Raw genomic sequence first — 14,710 nt, forward strand, 5'->3', positions numbered from 1 at the left:
AAACATGATATCCTTCTCTAGGAACTGTGACCTATAAATATGGCAAACATTTTCTTCTCTATAACTTGCATTTCACTTTTCTAATTATGTCCTTTGATAAACAGAAGTTCTAAATTTTGTTTTGGGGTTTTTTTTATAATAATTATTTTTTTTTAGTTGGGGGGGTGGGGGAGAAGAAAAGACTCTTATCAGCTCCCTGAGGACAGGCCGCTTCTCCTGATCATTGGTCCAATCCGAACTGATCTCTGACAGTTGGAGGTTTACAAACCCCTTAACTGAAGGCCCTCAGCTCTCTCACTCCACAGGGTGATGTTCCCACTGCTGCTGCCTTTTTCTAGCTCACTGCACTGGTATTCTGGTTCTGCTGGTGGTTTCTCCCCAGTATCATCTACCATCTTTACTTTTACAAGTTCTCTGTCTCCTGGGTCTATGAGGTTCTTTTTTTTTTTTTTTTTTTTTTTTTTTTTTTTTTTTGCATTGCAATCAATGACTTTTATTTTCCGGGCAGGCAACTTCCCAGACTTATGGTTTTCTTCCCTTTTTACGCAGTAACTGTCCTTCTCCAGAAAATGCAACGAATCTGCCACTGGCTTCATCCTCTTCAACTTTTTTGACCAGTGGGCGTGAATTCCTAATAAAAGTGATTTTACCAAGTTTAAACTCATAATTGGGAATGCCTCTTTTAATGTCTCCAGGCTTGATGGAGGAGGGGCTGGGCTCTACGCCTTTCTTCTTCCCATCCAGTCTATTCCCGGAGCCGGAGAAGGCGCGGAAGCCCAGCTCGCCAGCATAGCCGCTGTGGTCAGCTTCGCCATCCGCTGGCTCCTCATGCGGGACTTGTCTTTCAGGCTCTTTGTAGCCCAAGGGAGCATCAAAATCTACGTTCATGTCACATTCAATGATGGACACGGCCTTGTCGGGTTTGGTCTCCATCACGCGCAGTTCATAGATCTTCTCATTGTAGTTGATGGCAATCACGTCCCCGGTGGTCAGGCAGGCAAAGTTTCTCAATGCATTTTCTAATACTGCTTTGGGGTTGGTGATGTCCAGGAAGTCGGGGCTCTGAGGCTGAAATTTGGAGTATGTGGCCACTTGAAGGTTGACGCTCTCCACCTGAACCAGGCCCCCTTCCTCCAACAGCAGATTCTGCATCATCCAGTGGGGGAGGTAGCAGATGCCCTCCTCGGCCACAAACTCTAGCACGCCGCAGTGTGTCATGCTCTCCGAATTCTTATTGGTCAGCTTGAACAGCATGGGGTAGGTAATGTTAAGTCGGCTGAGTTGATCGAGGGCAGATGGCGGCATGATTATCTTCCCTCCTTTCTCCACATCTGACCTGTCATTAGGCCCGGCTAGCATGGACACGGAGAAGCAGCGGTACTGTGTGGAGAAGCGGTTCTGGAAGACCCGGGGGATCGGGTGGTCGAACATGTTGAAAGAGAACATGATAGACACCTCTGCTCGCAGGAACCGCTCGCTCAGGGATGTTTATGCTGCGAGACCACCGACCACGACCTCGTACAGTTATCGCTACCGCCGCCAACACAGGTTTCGTCTATGAGGTTCTTATAGTGATCACAGGTCCAAAGGATATACTCTAAGCTCTTCTTTACTCCTTAAATTTTTTTTAAATTTTTATTTCTGTGCAAGTTTACAAAGATAACGGTTAGCTCTTCTTTCTGACAGTGAAAGTCCCTCTTTCTGCCCCTAGATGGCTCGGTGGGGTCCCACACACTTTATTTGAATGGACATATCTTCACCCAGGTGTGATGCACTTTATTTGCATTTTTAGCAAGCTGCTTAAACTCCTTGGTGGGCCATAAGCACGTTATTTGCATAGTCCCATTCAATCACTGTATAGGGAGCTATAAGATGGCTAAAAGGTCCATATTAAATAATTCACATACAAATTTACACACACTAACACACGGCAATCTTAAATATGGAATACACCTCAACATTAAGAAAACAAAAATCCTCAACACTAATAGGTTAATAGAAAACATCATGATAGATGAAGAAAAGATTGAAGTTGTTAGGATTTTATCTTGCTTGTATCCACAGTTAACAACCTTGTCACTAGCAGTCAGGAGATCACGAGATGGATAGTATTGGATAAGTCTTCTGTCAGGGATCTTTCTAAAGAGCAGTGATGTCAATTTAAATACCAAGGTGTGTGTGATTCAAGCCACAGTCTTTCCATTCACCTGCTATGCATCTGAGAATTGGACAATGAATAAGGATAACAGGAAAATTGATGCATTTGCGTTGTTGCATTGACAAGAGTACTGAATACCCCATGAACTGTCAAAAAACCAAACGGATAATAAGTCTTGGAGAAAATGCAAGCAAAAAGTTCTTTGGAGGCAAGTGTAACAAGGCTTCATCTCACATACTTTGGTCATGTTGTTGTTGAGTGGTTTTGTATTGTCAAGTCAAGACTGACTCATAGCTGACCCGCCAGCGGATTTATCAGAGGCAGTTAATTGTACATGAGGAGACTGCCCAACTTTCTCCCACAGAGCAGCTGGTGTATTAGAACCACACGCCTTTTGAGCTGAGTGAAATTCCTTACCACTAGGCCACCAGAGCTGTTAGGAAAGGCTATTCCGTCGAGAGGGACATCATGCTTGGAAAGGTGGAGGAACAGTAAAGGAGTGGAAAACCCTCAAGGAGATGGATTGATACAATCTGTGGCTGTGGGCTCAAATGTGTCAGGTATATCATTGCTAATGTCAGGTGTAATGTAGATGTATCCTTGCTAATGTTGGGTGGATCCTGGCTGAAAGTAAAGAATACCGGAAGAATGTCTATTTATGCTTTATTGACTATGCAAACACATTTTACTTTGTGGATCATAACCAACTGTAATTAACACTGAGAAGAATGGAAATCCCAGAACATTTAATTGTGCTCATGCAGAAACCTGTATACTCAGAACAAGAGGCTGCTGTACAAATAGAGCAAGGGAACACCACATGGTTTAAAATTAAGAAGGGAGTGTATCAGAGTTGTATCCTCTCTCCATACCTATTCAATCTGTATGCTCAGCAAATTATTCAAGAAGCTAGACTCTATGAGAAGAATGAGGCATCAACATCAGAGGAAGACTCATCAATTACCTGAGTTAAGAAAGTCACATGACCTTTCATACTGAACGTGGGGAGGATTTGAACCACTTGCTGCAGAAGATCAGAGAGTACAGCCTAGAAAACAAAAATTCTTACCACTGGACTGATAGCAACATCAAGACAGATGGAGAAAAGATTGAAGTTGTCAGTTATTTCACCATACTTATATCCACACACAATCGACACCCTTGGTAACTGCAGTCAGGAAATCAGGAAATGTATTGCACTTGGAAAGTCTACAGACAGGGATCTCTTCAAATTTTTGAGGAGCAATGATGTAGGTTTGGGGACGAAGGTGCATCTGATTCAGCCATGGCCTTTCCAATCACTTGCTATGTATCTGAGAGCTGGACAATGAATAAGGATGACAGAAAAAGAATTGATGCCTTTGAGCTGTGGTATTAAAGAAGAGTACTGAATATTCCATGGACTATCAAAAGAACAAATGAACATGTCTTGGAGAAGGCGCAGCCAGAGTGCTGCTTGGAGGCAAAGATGTTCAAGCTTTGTCTCACATACTTTGGGCATGTTGCTAGCACAGGTTATTCCTTGGAGAGGGATATCATGCATGGCAAGGCGGAGAGACAGAGAAAGAGAGGAAGACCCTTAAAGAGATGGCACAGGGACCACAGCAATGGTCTCTCGTTTGTCAGGAAATGTGAGGATGGCACAGGATAGGACAAGTTTCAGATCTGTTATTCATAGTGTTACTATGAGTTGTACTTGACTCAATGGCACCTAGCGTGTACAACGTGGTACCCCTTGCAATTCCATATGAATTTTAGGATCCACTTGTCCATTTATGGAGAAAGAAAAGTCATCTGGAATGTTAAAGGCAATTGTATGGAATTTTTAGATCAATATGGAGAGTAACCCACCTTAACAATATTAAGTTTTCCAATTCTTAAACACATGGAATCTTTTTACTTATGTAAGTCTTTTTAAATTTCTTCCAACAACAGTTTTCTGTTGTTAATGTATAACTCTGTGTTTCTTTGTATACATTGATTCTGAAATATTCTTTTTGAGGTTCTGTAAGGGGTTGGCTGCTAACCCAAAGGCAGCACTTTTGTGCAATCTCCTCTTGTGTGACTTACAGCCTCTGAAAACCTGCTGGAGGGTCAACTCTATGAGTTGTTTCTGACTTGATGGCAATGAGATTGAGTATATAGAAATACAACTGATCCAGATGTTCTGACAGAGAAGGAGGGACAATCTCCTCCTGTACTAGTCAGATCTGATTTGATGGTACACACACACACACACACTCTAAAATTTCTTAAAAAAAAGAAAGAAATACAATTTCTTTTTAAAAACAAAGTGGACCAGAGGAGAGGAAGGGAGGAATATGTGCAACAATGAATGAGTGAAAATCCAACTTTTTTGGTACACTTTAGTTAAAGTCACAATTGAAATACATTTTCTTTTTAAAAAGTACAACCTAAAAAAAAAAATAGAAATACAATGGATGTAGGTGTATTGATACTGTTGTTGTTGTTGTTGTTAGGTGTCATCAAGTTGAGTCCGACTCATAGCAACCCTATGAACAAAAGATCTGAACCCTATTTTATCCTGTGCCATCTTCACACAGCCTGACACACAAGAGCCCAATGTCACCGTATCAATCCACCTGGTCTAGGGTCTTCCTCCCCTTTGCCGACCCTCCACCATTCCCAGCATCATGTCCCTCTCCAAGGAATAGACCTTTCTAGTAATATGCCCTAAGTATGTGAGGCAAAGCCTCATCATTCTGCAGTCTGCAACTGTGCTGAATTTAATTACCTCAGAGAGAGAGAGAGAGAGAGAATGTTTTGACTTTCTACATAGTAGATTGTGTCATCTGTAAACAGAAAATTTTACTTCTTCCTTTCAAGTTTGGATGAGTTTTGTTTCTTCTTCTTGTCTAGTTGCACTAGCTACAATCTCCTGTACAGTGTCATATAGGGTGGCCAGAGCAGATACCGTTGTTTTGTTCTTGAACGTAGGGGGAAAGTTAATCTTTCACTGGTAAGTATGAAGTTATTGTGAATGACATGAGTATGAGTTTGAGGGTTTTTAAGTATGAGGGTTTATTAACTGTTTCCTAGAGTACAGACGTCCTTCTGTTCTGTTCCTGGTTGTTGTTGTTGTTTTTTAAGTGTCTATCTTGTTATACCATTGTAAAGAAATCTTCATGTATTCTAGATTGGTGTTTTTGCCATTGAGTAGGAATCAACTCATAGCTGACCTTGCAGTGGGTTTTCAGAGGCTGTGGGAGGAGACTGCCCATCCTTCTCCCAAAGAGCGCCTAGTGAATTCGAACCACATGCCTTTGTGTTGGCAGAGCAGTTCCTCACTACTAAGCCACTAGAGCTTCCACGTATTCTAGATGTAACTCTTACTGTCTCTGTGACTTGCAAATGTTTTCTCCCAATTTATAACTTGTCTTTTCATTCTCTCAACAGTGTTTTTCACAAGGCAAACATTGTTTTTAATATTTTTTCATGGTTCATACTTTGATATTATGTCAATGGTCTCCAGGTGATGAAGATTTTGTCCCTTAAATTTTTAAAAAATATTTTAAGGTTTCTCTATTTCATGTAGCCCTATGAGTCATTCTAAGTTAATTTTAAAATATGTTAAGTTCTGGCCAAGAGTCACTTTTATGCAAATCCAATTTTTCCATCACCAGTTATTGAACAATATAGTCTTTAATCATTGGATTTTTTTTTTCTGCTGCTGTTGTTGGTGTGTGTTGTCGAGTCGGAACCAACTCATAGCTGACTTGTAAATCAGACAGGAGGAGATTGTCCATCCTTCTCCCGCAGAGCAGCCAGTGAATTTGAACTGTGTAGCTGTGGGATTGCAGTGCAGATTGTTATCACTGTGTCACTAAAGCGCCCTGTGATTTGCCATAGAATTGGAACCGACCCATAACTGACTTTCCAGAGACTTTTCAAAGGCAGTAAATTGCATGGGAGAAGATTGTTTATCATTCTCCCCCTCTTCCCACCTCTAATGGATTCAAAATATGTGCTTTTGGAATTGCAGCACAGACAAAACATTTCGTGTGTGTGTGTCTAGTCTAAAATCCCTGTTCTATTCCACTGATATCTGTGTTTGCCCTATACTAGTACCATAATATTTGATTGTAGTATTATATTGCTGTTAGGTGCTGTCAAGTAAGACTCATAGCGTCCTATCCTGTGCCATCTTCATTGTCTTTGATACACTTGAGCTTATTGTCACAGTCACTATGTCAGTCCACCTCATGTAGCTTTATAATGAGTCTTAAAGTTGGATATTATTATTTCTTCCACTTTACTCTTCTTTTTAAAATACAGTTGCCGTGTTTTATTTTTTATTTGCCTTCTTTTATTTCCTTTTTCTCTCTGGATAAATTTTAGAAAAGTTTGTCAATATCTAAAATAAAACAAAAAGGCCATCCTGTGGGATTTTTATACCAATTGTTTTACAGCTGCATATCAATGTAGGAAGAATTTACATCTTTCCTATATGGAATCCTCAAATCCATAAACACAGTTTTATCTTTTATTTAGGTATTTGATTTATTTCAGATTCTACATATATAGTATTGTTGTTGTTGATTTGTCTGTAAGTTGAGCACGACTCATAGAGACCTTATGAACAAAAGGCCTGAAGCCTTTCTATAACTCATCAACATTTATCAATGTTCATAAAGTTTCCGAAGGCATTTTGTTTAGAAAGTGGATGCCACTCTTGCTTCCAAACCTGTCTTAAACTGGGAGCCCCACCAAACACTGTTCACCACGGATAACCATTATGACATTTGGCACCCCAATGGCACAAGGCTCAGCATCACAGCAACCCCAGGTTACTTTAGTGTATAATTTATTAGACTGTTGTGTGGAGTTGGGAACAGTAACCATTTCAGTTACTAAAAATCAAGGAAAGGTAGTGTATTCCAGCATTGTTGTAGTAAAGGAAAAATAGAGTGACAAAGAGTATTCCAGAATTATTGTTGTTAAGTGACATTGAGTCATAGATGACCCACAGTAACCTTATGAACAAAAATCTTAACCACAAAACTTTCATCTTTTCTCCAAGTTTATAGCTTCGAGAGGCAAGGATTTTTTGGAAGTGGATGCCACTCCTACTTCCAAGCCTGTTTTATTCAGGAGATCCACAAAAAGCAGGTCTGAGGGCCCAAGAGCCTTTTAAAATATGAGGCCAAATGCAATTAGCTCACACCTATTGTGAACAAAAGTCACACCCTAATCTCAACCCCAAACCAGAAAACACACCTTAGCAGAATCTGCAGTTCTGCTCATTTTCCCATCCAGGAAATAGCCCCAGACCGGCAGCCAAAAGCCTGTTTTAAAAGCAAGACCAAATCCAAACAGCTCACGCCCTTTGGGAACAAAAGCCATATAGTAGTCTCAAAAGGTAGAGTGATGAAGAGTGAGAGTTTAAATCAGAAGACTCCTCTCCAGGTTACATTTTACAGAATGATTTATGTAAAGCTACACTACTCAAGTTCCATTTACATTATGGTAACAAAGGAAAAGGGGGTATCCATACATTTGGTTTTCTGGCTTCTTAGATCAAAGACCTTTTGATACGAGTGGCAGCCTCCTGTCCTCATTTTATCTGAGATGAGGATATTCACATAACACAGACAGGAGAAATTCACAGTAGATGTTAGAAAAGAGGTAGAGAACCAGATAAAGCCATCTAGGTTGATAGGGCAGAGACGTATAAATGGAGCCGACCACAAACTGTGTTTACGGACTACTTTGCTTTTAAAGGCTATGTTGCTGTTATACACTGTGGAGTTGCTTGCAACTCATAGAGACCCATGTGCAACAGCTCTGAACCCTGCTCTATCCTGAGCCAACCTTATCATCTCTGACACACTTATCCCCATTACCCCAGTCACTGAGTCAATTCATTTCATTCATTTCATTGAAGGTATTCCTCTCTTGTGCTGCCTCTCCACATTCCCAAGCATGATGTCCCTCTCTAAGGACCAGTTCCTCCTTGCAACATGCCCAAAGTATGTCAAATGGAGCTTCAGAATCCTTGCCTCCAAGGAGTAGCCTGGTTTCACCCTATCTAGAACAAACTGGTTTCTTCTCCTAGCAGTCCATGGTTTATTCAATACTCTTCTTCAGCACACAGCTCACAAAGCATCATTTCTCTTTCTATCATCCCTAGTCATTGTCCAGCTTACTGATGCATAGCAAGTAATTACAAAGACCATGGCCTCTATCAGGTGTACCTTAGTCTCTAGACTGACATTGTTGCTCTTCAGTACTCTGGAGAGGTCCCTGACAGCAGACTTTCCCAATGCAATTAGTCTTTTGATTTCCTGGCTGCTGGTACCAAGAGAGTTGATTGTGGAGCCAAGTAAACTGAAGCTGTTAACAATCTCAATTTCTTCATCATCTATCATGATGCTGCCAATCATCCCAGTGGTGAGAATCTTTGTTTAGGTGCATAATGAAGGAGCTTTGCTTATAAAATAGGTGAAATTCAATAATTAACTGGCATAGAGGTTTCTCAGGTTTTGCTATAGGCCATGATTTTCAGATTCAGCTCAATATTCAACAGCTATAGTTGTGGGTAGCCTGCATGCTTGTTTTACACTAAAACAAGATTTCAGCCTACTTCCATTTTTTGGAGCTATTGTAAATGGTCAGCTTTATTAATTCCCCTCCAAGACTAAATGGATTCAACTTCAAACTCACTGCTAACTTGAAGGATGTGCCTCTTTGAAGGTTCAAATCCACCAACATCTCCAAGGGTTCAAATCTAGGTGGGAGGAAAATAGGTTATCAGTTTCCTTCCATTAAGATAAACAGTCTGAAATCGATGGAGGTTTGTATGCGTTGAAAAGGCGGTAAGTAACTGGGATGTAGACTGGGATGTAGAGCGCAACAGTGCTCTCTCTCTCTCTCTCTCTTTCACACACACACACACACTCATTCTCTCTGTCTGTTTTCTAAGTCACCAGCTGTCTCTATGGCAACTTCAGAGAGTTCTACTTACCGCCCCACCTTGGTCAGCCGGCACACGAACTCCTGCGGACGTGCTGACCAATGGCTCTAGTGGCCAGAGCTCTCTTTCTTTGTGGCGCTCTGCTTTTTATGTCCTGATTTAGTGAACAGAGATGACATAGCAAGGCCAGGGTTAGCCCAAGTTCAAGTGAAATCCAAGTAGTCCCATTACTAGGGGCTAAAGCTGCACTCTGATTGGTTGCCAGGTAGGGACTAGAACCCTAGCTCCTAAGGACACATTTGCATCATATTTGTGTTTCTGCTTGTCACAGGAGCTGCAGAAAAGTTAACAAAGGTAAGATATCAATAGGAATATTTCCCTTTCTTTTTCTTATTGAGCAAAGCATCCTGGAAAGGCAGTTTGAAATCAATAAAATACAAAACTAATTAATCACTAACATTATTATGACCGTAGATGGAATGGTATTAAGAGACCTTGATAATTCCCTTCACTTTTCTTTGAATTTTAGCTTACTTAATTGTCACAGGAGCAGAGGGGGAAATTGAGACTCAGAGAAGTTAAATGTATTATCCAGTTGCTGCTGCTCAATCATTTACAATGTGTGGTGACTCTTTGTGTCAGTGTAAAATCGTGTTGTTCCACAGAGTTTTCAATCGCTAATTTTTCCAGAAATGGCCAGGCCTTTTTCTAAGGCACTTCTGTGTGCACTTGAACCTCCAGCCGTTTGGTTAACACTACAGCATGTGTTTGTATCACCCACGGACTCCATGTCTTCCTCATCCTAAACACACAATTTAAAAGATCTTCCTATGAACTGAGCTCTGACAAAGCTGGTCTTGTTGAGATTTACTATTCTAAAGGTCAGTGACACCTGGTTGAGTTGAGCCTTTTGAAGTTTCAAAGCCTAATAAGGGCAAGGCCATTCAAAATGCTATGAACAGAAACAAAACTGATTTTTGGATGGCTTAGAGTTTGTATAACTTAACATATCCTGTACTTATTAGGTAAAATTAATTGAAGAGTCAAGTGAAGATAGTAAATATTCTAGTTAATACAGAGCCATAGCAATTAAGATCTGAACGATCCCATTGGTTAAGTTGCCCAATACCAAAATTCGCCTACTTTGAGTTCTTCCATCAGCTGTCCTTTCTAACAACAATAACAAAAAGTTTATCTTTTAATTCTTATGCTTAAAAACTGTGTTTCCTGACATTTTTTGCACTGTGGCAAACAATATCAGTCATGTGATATTGTTGTTGAGTGCCATTGAGTAAATTACAACTCATAATGATCCTATGAACAACAGATCTGAACCATGTGCCTCTTCTAAAATCTGCTTGAATTTCTAGCTGTTCCCTATATAAATACTGCTCTAGACATTTTTAAATTACCTTCAGCAGTATTTGGCTTGCATGGATGTTAATGATATTGTTCAATAGTCTCCACATTCAGTTGGATCACCTTTCTTGGGAATGGGAACAAATATAGACCTCTTCCAATTCACTGGCCAGACAACTATTCTTCCAAATTTCCTGGCATAGACTGCTGAGTGCATCCAGGGCTGAATCTATTAGTTGAAACATGTCAGTTGATATCACAGCAATTCCTGGGGCCTTATTTTTGCCAATGCCTTCAGTGCAGCTTCAACTTCTTCCTTCATTACTATTGGCTCTTGTTCATATGGTTCTTCCTGGAATTTTCAGTGTCAGTCAGTTCTTTTTGGTACAGGGTCTCTGTGCATTTCCTCCATCTTCTTTTGATGATTCCTGGATCATTCTACATATTGCCCATCACATCCTTCAATATCCTTCAATATTGCAACTCCAGGCTTCCAGGATCATTCTACATATTGCCCATCACATCCTTCAATATCCTTCAATATTGCAACTCCAGGCTTAAATTTCCTTTCAAGGACCATAAATAGTCAAAATAATCTCAAAATAGAAAAATAAAGTTGGAGACACATGCTTCCTACTTTCACAAGAGAAGCAAGGCAAAGTTGCGATCTGTTGCTAATAGGGTCCCTATGAGTCTTAGTCAACTCAATGACACCTAACAACAACAACAAAGTTATAGTGATCAAGGTGGTCTAGTACTAGCCTAAAGAGAAAAACAGTGACAATAAAAGCAACTTAGTCAAAATGAGAAAAATTTGTTCATCAACAGACGCTAGCAAGGGAGTGAAAAGACAATCCATAGAAGGAGGAAAATATTTGCAATCAATACATCTGATAAGAGTGTACTTTCCAGAATATCTAAATAACTCTTAAAATTTAACAATTAACAAAACAACCCAGGAGAAGTGGGATGGCAAGGAGAACAGGAAAAATATAGATAGATAGATAGATAGATAGATAGATAGATAGATAGATAATAGATAGATAGACAGATACTGAGCACTGCATTGGACTAGGTAAAGGGAAGGTCAGGCTGAATTGAATGGATGATCAGACATCACGTGTATTTCAATTAACAATCTGGATCAGGACATGCATTAAGGATTGAACAAGCCTAAGAACCGAGGATTAAACTCACCCACCTTTGACTTGGTAGCATCACTTTCTGTCCACTAGGCCAACTGAGCTCTTTCTATGTTGTTGTTTTTAAGTGCCGTCAAGTCGTAGGCTACTTATAGTGACCCTATGAACGAAAGTCCTGAACACTTGTGTAACTTTCATCCTTTCTCCAGGTTCATAGGGTTTCTGGAAGCAAGCTATTTCAAAAGAGGATGCCACTCCTACTTCCAAGCTTGTTTTAAGCTTTGTTTTAATATCAAATAGGAAATAATAAATATAAATATTTAAAAGGGAAAAGGGAGGAGGGTGTAGAATAAGGAAAAGGAAATTACTAGGACAGAAGAGATTAGTGTGGAGATGAGGGTGTGAAGGAATAGGTAAGGTGTGATGGAGAATTGATGAGACAGGGAGATTAAAGTAATAGATCAATAGTAAATAATCATATAAAACACAATGTACAGAAGTGATGATATAAGACAAAATGTACATGAATGAAACAATGTATATGAACGATGGTATAAATAAATAATGAAAAGAAATCGAATAGCTATATTCCCAAAAGAATTGGAAATTTATGTTCAAATGACAACTTGTACATTAATGTTTATAGGTGCATTATTCATAATAGTTAAAAAGTAAAGAAATAACCCAGCTGTACATCAAGTGATGAACGGATGAACAAACTGATATATATCTGTATAATGGAATATTATTTAGTCACATAAACTAATGAACTACTGATATAGGTTAAACCATACAGGAACCTTGCAGATGTTGTTAGGTGCCGTCAAGATGACTCATAGTGACCCTATGAACGAAAGGCCTGAGCACTATTCGTACATAGTTTCCAGAGGCAAGCCATTTTGGAAGTGGATGCCGCTCCTGCTTCCAGGCTTGTTTTAGTTGGGAAGCTCCAGCCAACACTGTCCACCATGGGTACCCATTACCACGTTTGGCACATCAGTGTCACAGTCTTCAGCATCACAGCAACCATGAGTTAACTCTGTACAGCAACACAGAGACCAGTGCTATACCACCTAGAATATTATGCAGATATTATGCTAAGCAGAAGAAGCCAGAAACTAGGCCAGTAGGTATAAAGACTTACACTATCAACCCAAAAGTGAGTGGTTCAAATCCAATAGCTGTTTCTCAGGAGAAAGATAAGCAATCTCCTCCCATGCAATTTACTGCCTCTGAAAACCTCTGGAGGGTCAGCTAGGAGTCGGTTCAGACTTGATGGTAATTTGTTGAGATGACTTTGACAGTTTTGGGGGTTTTTTTGGACAGTTTTTTTAAATGAAATGTCCAGAGTAAGTAAATCCATAGAGATGAATAGTAAATATTAGTTGTTGGAATCTAAAGTGGGAATAACAGCCTATGTGGATGGAGTGTTTTGTTTGTGGTAATAAAAATGTTATATTATTAGCAGTGATGGCCATACAACTTTGTGAATAGACAATTTTAAAATGGTGAGCTTTGAGAGCACTTTGTAACAGCCTGATTGCTCTGCACTAGGAAATCACGAATTGCTCTATTGCTCAAAAGACCTCCTTTTCTTTGACTTTAAATAAATAAATAAGCTTTATGGTATATTAATTTTATCTCAAAAAAAAGTAGGTAAAACTTGAACAGACATTTTATCAAAGGGGTTCTACAGATGACAAATAAAGCACATGAAAAGACATTCATCATATTAGTCACCAGGAAAACAGCAAAACTAGGATAAAATGGGGAACCTAAGGAAATTCTGCACGAGATACTGGAACATAGTAATAATTTAAAAAAGCTTTAGGAAATAAAAACACTAAGATAGCAGAAACTATGACTCAAAGGCAATAGAAAAGTTGGTCAATGGAAAGACCCAAGACAATCCAGATGTTAAGAATTCTTAGACAAAAGTTTTTGAAGCTGTTATTCCTACAAAATTTTGACAAAAATGATTGTCATGAATGAATAGGTGGGTAATTTAACTTGAGAAAATAAAACTATTTTAAAAGTATCAATTCTAGAACTGAAAAGAAAATATTCAATGAATGAGTGGACCTTAACAGATTAGAAGTGTCAAAGAAAGGGTCAGTGAAATTAAGGAACGATGATGAGACATTTCAGTCAAGAAACTAGAAAAATGAGGCCAGTGTTCTGGCCCCATAATGAGTGGACAGACATTGACATTGTCATGCTGGTCCTCTGGCAGCACACAAATATTGGCGCAGATTTGCCTAGTCTCTTGGAAGAGGAAATAAATACAAACCAGAACAAATAACAGTTCCAGCTCATAACCAGGCTCTTTCCAGTCATGAGAGTGCAGAGATAGAATAGGAATAATACTAGAAATATCAGAGTCAAACTGTCCCCAGGGTATTTGGGGAGGGGAAATCTTTTCTTTCTTTTCCCCTTATGAAAACCAGATATATCTCAATACTTTTCCACTGTTATTCTTTCTATCTCAACACTCAGAAACTCTTGTGACATTGTCAGTGGGGGCTAATGATTATGTAAACCCTGTATGGAAATCCAAGTGGGTCCCAAGGAGACAGACAGACCTGGATCCCTTTCCTACTAACTTTACATGGTGAACTTGAAATAAAAGTCTACTCTGGAAGAAAAAAAGAAAGAAAGAAATTAGAAAAGATATTAGGAGGAGAAGATGGCCTATTGCATTCAATGGCAAGCAGTTCCAATGCTGCTCTGTGAAAGAAAGATGGGAAATCTCCCATGTAATTTAATGCCTCTGAAAACATGTTAGAAGGTCAGCTATGAGTCACCTCACATAACAACATGTTAGAAGGTCAGCTATGAGTCACCTCACATAACAACAACACACTCAACAATATTAAGGGGACAGTATTACTTCCAGAAGGAGAAAAGTGATAAAACGGAGTAGAAAAATATGTTTACATGAGTAAATAATGCGGGGCAGGAATCCTATGATAAAAGACAAACATACATAGATTCTAAAATCTCAGGGAATCACAACAGGATAAATGAAGAAAGCTTCTTCCAAGCACACAAAGATTGAAAAAGAGACAATTTTTTCTATAATTATATTTTATTAATTTTCATAAACATTTACAGAGA

At 39.4% G+C, this 14,710-nt stretch overlaps 1 pseudogene; it reads right to left on the minus strand.

Moving 5' to 3' along the window:
- Positions 1-522: 522 nt before the first annotated feature.
- Positions 523-1,446, minus strand: LOC102862239 (annotated as a pseudogene).
- Positions 1,447-14,710: the final 13,264 nt, after the last annotated feature.

Source organism: Elephantulus edwardii, unplaced genomic scaffold (genome assembly GCF_000299155.1).
Source record: "Elephantulus edwardii isolate Elephantulus edwardi_28Jun2011 unplaced genomic scaffold, EleEdw1.0 scaffold00041, whole genome shotgun sequence".
Taxonomy (NCBI): Eukaryota; Metazoa; Chordata; class Mammalia; order Macroscelidea; family Macroscelididae; genus Elephantulus; species Elephantulus edwardii.